We start from the raw sequence: 6,628 nt of genomic DNA on the forward strand, positions 1-6,628 counted from the left end.
ACTTCCAACACACTACAGACTAACTGGTGAATATTATGCCTATTACAAAATAAGAAACATGAAGGGAAATATTTGGCAAATCTGATCAATTTTTAATTTTAATGAATTTTTAATTTAATATATTTTAAGATAAATAAATCACTTCTTACCCTGAAAAATATAGAATATAATTAGGCTGTATCCTGATGGTTCTAGAAGTGTCATTAAGCATACAAATCCTTAGTGTAATAATTAATAATAAGGTTTATATCTTACCTTTTGAACTTACAGTTTGCAATTTTCTTTTGAAGTTCTTTATATACATTAAATAAGTAGAACACAAATTGCTGCAATATACTTATATTGTATAAGGATATATCTTATTTTCCTGTTTCTGGGGTATCTCAATACAGTTTTGTAGCTTCGTTCTAAAGAGATATTTATCTCTTTTTCTTCTTTATATCAATGATAGAAATTGCATCTCCATTGCAAGAAGTTTCTGTATTAGAGAACAAGAAATGTATTTGTAGAACATTTAAGCAAAATATTTCCAAATGTTATTCATTTTAAAAAGTCCAAAACTCGAGGGTTTTCAATTATTATGCTGAAAGCATGGATGAATGCAATTACATCTTTCTTATTCTGACCCATCAGCCCATCTGGGGCTGTAGACATGAGCTTTCTTCTCTGCAGGAAAATACTGCAGTGGCCTCATACAAGACCATAGGAAACACTTCACCTAAAGAAATTGTAACAACTCATTTTTAAAAAAAAATCTTTGTTTGCCAGGTAAGGGGTGAAAAAAGGCTTCCTTGTGAAATCTCTCAGTTAACAAGAACAGTCAAGCTAAAACAAAAACAACTTAGAAACTGCATTCTTCAACATAATAAAACCCTTGCAAATATAGAGCACATCCATCAGTACCATTTATTTCTCAGCTGGGGAACTCACAGTACCTCTTCTTCAACATTTATGCTCATCTTTGACTCATTACTTTAATACTACCAGAAAACTAAATTATGTCCAGTGGTTTCACTGCAGAAACGGCCTCCAACTGTGCACAGGGTTTCTTATGGGGTGAGGCACTGAAGCATCACAGAGGGAACAGGATAAGGAGTTTCCAGGAGGCTCTTGTGAATTCATACACTAATTATCACAAATTCAATACAATTATTTTAACTTAACACCTAGGACCAGAAATAGACAGGGAGATTGTCCAGCTGGCTACCCACATTCAGAGGCTTAATAAAGAAGCAAGAAGAAAAAAAAAGGATAGACAGGTAGGTTTTTTCTTCCTCAAACAGAGCTTTCCTTGACTGAGCTCTGCCTGAAAACTGGTACCATGACAGCAACTAATGTACTACTGAATATGTGCATTACACATTTTATCACCTCAGCCCTGAACAGGTAATATTTCAGTGTTGAATACTGAATAAGACATGTGACTAATGCATTTTAATGTATTAAAAGTCCTGATAAAAATAACTATTTAGCAAAGAAAGCTTTTTAGTAAAAAAGCCTTATGTGTTTGAATAGTCTTACAGCCTTTGCAAAGTAGAACCAAATTTCACTCAAATTAAGACTCAAAAAGCCTTCAGAAACATTATTCAAAAACATTTTGATGTGCTGGAATTGTTAGACCCTTTCTAAGTGACATCAAAGGAGAAGGAAATTCAAATCTTCATAATCCTCCAAAATACCCTAATTTCATTACTTGACCTGGTATCAAACTATTTGGAAGGGCTGTATTCACAAATGTCAGCCTGTCATCATCTCTGCTCCTGGACATTAAACTTCATCAGGCACATTGTAAAAGTAGTGAAGGTACTGGGAAATGTATTACTCAATATTTAGCCCCAAAAACATGTGGAGGTAATTGTATTCCCTTACCCTGCTTCTGAATTGGAACTTTACTGCTTTGAACTAAGGCCAATCAAATGCTTGAACATATTTATGTATATAGGTCTAATTAGTGAATTAAATTGTTGAACCTTCTCTAAAAGCTCTTGTGCTTACTCTAAAGGAATTAGAGTAAGAGAGAACTAGTCAGCATTTCAAATCCTCTGAAGTGCTGGTGTCTTTTTCATTAAAGGCCACTGAAAAGAGAATCTACATATAAGGTTTGATATAAATGTGTAAATTAGAAGTTTACATTTGGTTACAAAGTGTCTTTGAATGCTGAACAAGTTTGGAAATTTCTGATTAGCTGTCAATGATCTTATGAGATGTTATGTTCAGAAAATGCATAATTAGAACTCCCCCTCATCTTTACACATAACTGCACTGAGTGTTGACAAAGAGAAACACCCAGTGAGGGATGCTTCCAGCTGCTGTTACACTCATCACATGCCTTTGACTTCACTCTCAGCAGCAGTTTTCCACTTTCTGCTGGATGATGTTTTTTGAAGACAAACTGGGAGAAAGCAAGCAAAATACTACTTTGAGATATGAAAAACAGTACAGATCCCCTACTGCCTTCTGCTGCGGAGAATTTATCTGTTGGGGTGACAGGCTGAACTGAAAGACAAAGGAGCCCCTGCCCTTGAGAAAAGTTGGCAGAAGGCAGAGCTGAAGGCAGCTGATCAAGCATATTGATCAACTGGCTGGATTGTTAAGTGTTGATCATGCTCCTGATGGCACTGCCATCTTCTCTGTCTGAAGAGCAGTGGAGATTTCTTTTGAAAATGTGTGCACATGGAGGGAGAAAACATGAAAAAAAAGGCCTTTTCATATGTGTGTTCAACACATGCACTTTTCTTAACCATACCAGAGTGTGCTTTAAGGCACAGCCAACCTCTTCAGCATTGCCCTGCAGCCCAACACACTCCAGGGACACCTCATTCAGCCACCATGATCTTTGCAGACAGACCCAGCTGAAAGCCTTCACACCATTATTGATTAAAATTGGCAAAGAGCTACAAATTATAAAAATCTTTATGAAGTTCTTTCCAAAATTTGTCTAAAGAAACGTTGATCTGATAATTCACCTCTAGCAGACAGCAGTTTTCAGTCAACAATTCCTTTTCTTTCCATGCCAGGTGGTATAATACAACTAAAGAAATCTGAGTGATCGAGCAAGCTGAAAAAGAAAATAAAGCATTTGTTCAAAAGACTGAAACCCACAGTTAAAATAAGGCACAGATTTTAAAAGCAGCAGGAAGCATTAACATTTCTATATTACAGAGTACATCTCAGTCATACAAGAGGAATTGCACAAGCTTTTCCACCATTGTGGTGAAAAATAGGTTTTCTTAAATAGAATGGAAGAATTTGTAGCCTGACATTTATTTCTGTGCCAACAGCAAATGTACTCTCAGTCTCCCCAAATTCCATCCATCTGAAGGCTGAAGAGAGAAAATAGGGCAGCACCTCTGGAGGACAGTGTGTATGTGGTTTCAGAAAGGACAGCAGAACCATTTGGTTGGTCCAGAACATTTACAATAAATGTTTTTCAAGCTCTGTGTCTGTTGTAGCATTTCTCAAACACACAAACAGAGTACTCTCACGTTTAGTCCTCTACATCAGTTACCTAGTAGCAGATTTGGGGATGATCAGTGCCAGAAGAGGGGTGCCTGCCCTAGGGAGATTTGCCAGGTATTTTTATAATTATTTTTTTAAATTTTGGTGACAAATGCTTGATTTTTTTCATGCTGTCCCAGTCAATAACAGACCAGGTTTTCAAAGTCAACTAAGCACCAGACATCCCTCCTAATCTCTGTGATTCTATCCCATTTAAGTTCTTCAGTCGAAGCAGGGAAAAGTCCTGGCAAACAATGAGGATGTTATGGAACATGGAAGACTGAGCTACTGAACTCCACATCCTGACACAGCTGCCAGCCTAAGCCAGGCTTGGAAAGGTCTGGCAGCCTCAGTGCTCCACTGAAAGGAGCAAGAGAGCTGCACAGGCTCAGAATCATGGCTTTCAGATGGTCAGGAACTGCAATAACCACGTTGTGCAGTGGAGCAAAAGAACAGAATCAAAGTGAGTAACTGCAAGTTATTTTGTCTGCTGATTACACTTACTTAAGTCCTACAATGTAGGATCTGCACTTATTTAAGATTGGTTATTTTCACTTTGCAAGGAGAGAAGAAAACAGATCTGCATAAGAAAGGTGACACTTCTGAAAATAAATGCTGGCTTAGAGACTTAAATATTTCAAAAATATTTATACATTTCTGCTTTCAAATGTTTAGACAATGGGGTTTTCATCTGAATAGAAACTGACCTGTGGTGTCACTGAATTCAGTGAGAATTACAGCCAAGAACTCGGGGAAAAGTAATTTTGACAACCATCCATTTAGGATGAACCCAACCATTGCCCTCCAAATAGCTTTCTCCTTTGTATATACAAGAACTGTGAGCATATAGGGCTATCAGAAATGAATATTGAAAAAAGAAGCAGCCTAAGGGGTGCAATAAGAAACATTAATCTGGAATTAATTCTGATCCAACTTAAAGAGGGCTTATGATCATAACTAAATTACAGAATTACTGGGAGTTTTTACTACTTTGGATTCTGGAAAAATGAGGCTAGAATATTATTTCAGGGCCCTGTTTTGGTATTATTTCAGTGATTTGAACTATTCCTAATTTTAACTAATCACAATTTCTCTTGGCTTTTTGAACATTAAAATTAAACTGAGTTACTCTCTTTGTCATAAAAATTATATGTAACATAAAGGCAGTCAAATTAACTTGCTTCAGACACACTGATAAATTTGTTAGATTCTTCCTGCACATGCCAGATCATCATCTGACTAGTTATGCTTCTACACTGTGCCTCATTGACTGTGATACCTCTTTCATGATGATCAATGAACACTTTTCTCTTTTTTAAATAAAAATTAAATATATGTTATTTTTAGAGTCAGATCAAGTTTTCAACCTAACAGTGATTGTAAATACAGTAAGCAAGAGCATAATCCTATATATTAAAGTTTCTGTGCAGCACATTAAATCCTGGTATCCTGTGGAGACATAATCACATTAGAGCTCTTAAGTATATGTAATACTTCTACTTCATGACATGCTGGAAAAAAGAAGAAACTTTAGATCATTGAAATAATTTCATATTCATATACCACCTCTAAATTATGTCACATGACAGCAGGTTACACTGTCCTTAACATTGCTGTTTGGTAGCATATTCATAGGCATGCAAGTCTCAAGTAAGTAGAGCCACTTCATTTCACTGAATTTCAACAGAAACAAACAAAAAGAAATCCTAAGACTTTCAGGCTCCAAGATGTGCACTCCAATCCAGAATAAGTGATCCTAAAACTCTGATTCCAGACTTGCACACTCTGGTGACAAGTCCTCCTGTAAGCAAGGATTGTAATGGACATCAACGCCCAAGGGAAGGGTTTAGCAAAGCCCAACAGCAAGTTGAGCAGAAGTGCCCAGGACTGTCTTTCATAGTCAAGGAGTGAAAAAGCAGATGAACATCAATAATGTGCTTTTTTAAACAGAGGATGGCCTGGGAATACCCTGAGAAGGCTAAAGGAACCAAGGAATGAAAGCACAACTTACCAGAGGTGTTGGGAACTGTATCAAGGAGCACGGCCTGTGTGTCTCCTCTCTGGGCCTCCATGAACTGCTCTGCCACAGCAAAGAGTTCTCATACACCAGTGTGCAAGTGCAGAAGTATTCTGGAGGCAACAAAACATTTCTGCAATATCCCTACTTGTGAATATTGTTGTCTGCAAAGACTAAAAAAAGTATTTCCCTTTGTTTCATACATACACACTTGTCGTACATACAGACACCCTTGTTAATATATCAGGCATTGAAACAGAGAAAATTGTATTTTGAAAGGGACCTCTGGATGGCATCTACCAGACCCTGCTCAGAGCATGCACTTAAGCTGAAATAAACACATAACCTCTTCTTCACTTGACAATCAGCATAAAATATTTATGAAAAATAAAATCTTACTTTGGCACCCTCTAATTGCAGTTCCACTTACTGTTCCATTTTTATTAAAGAAAATCCAGTGATATTAGAAGTTCAGTGACCTGGTTGCACAGTCTGGGTAGCCATGCTATTTTGCAAGCATTTTCTTGCTAGTCTTTAAGTTGGCAAACTGGAACATAATGTCCCACAAACAGCACATGTCCCAACATCTACAGCTACCTGGAATTTTACTCCAAAAATTCCATTCCACTTGAAACAGAGATTGAAGTCCTTTGTAGCAAATGAGGACAAGGTTATTTTGTAAGAATCTACTTGCTAGAAAGTTATTTTTATTCATATCATTAAAGCCTGTCCTTCTTACTTGTTCAAAGAGAACGCCAATCTGATCTACCGATCACAGCTTTTGAATATCTGTGGTTCTCAACTTCCAGAATGCATGAATCCATGCATTAAAAAGAGATGTGTTTTTGTATTTCATCTTCTAGAAGCCTTATATGGTAGACATACAAAATTTGCTTGCCAATTCTTTTTGTCAAGACGAGGGAGAAAGTAATTTATATCTATTAAGTTCCTATGACTAGAACAACACCCCGCTAAGAGTACACCTTAAGCAAACCTGAAGAAATTCTTACTTGCTTTCTTCTCTAATCAATCTTGAAGAAACAAAAAATATGCATGCTATAAGATAAACTAGAGAGCTCTAGGCATTTTTTCTTATTTATTTGTTTGTTTGTT

The 6,628-nt window shown here is 36.7% G+C and overlaps 1 long non-coding RNA gene across 1 annotated transcript; it reads right to left on the reverse strand.

Annotated features, from left to right (window-relative positions):
- Positions 1 to 372: 372 nt before the first annotated feature.
- On the reverse strand, positions 373 to 5,682 carry LOC117004030. The gene is made up of 3 exons (XR_004419575.1): positions 5,510 to 5,682; positions 2,967 to 3,058; positions 373 to 478 (listed from the first exon to the last, which is right to left on the reverse strand). It is a non-coding gene; the product is annotated as an uncharacterized LOC117004030 (long non-coding RNA).
- Positions 5,683 to 6,628: the final 946 nt, after the last annotated feature.

The sequence above is a fragment of the Catharus ustulatus genome, chromosome 16 (assembly GCF_009819885.2).
Source record: "Catharus ustulatus isolate bCatUst1 chromosome 16, bCatUst1.pri.v2, whole genome shotgun sequence".
In the NCBI taxonomy this organism is placed as follows: domain Eukaryota; kingdom Metazoa; phylum Chordata; class Aves; order Passeriformes; family Turdidae; genus Catharus; species Catharus ustulatus.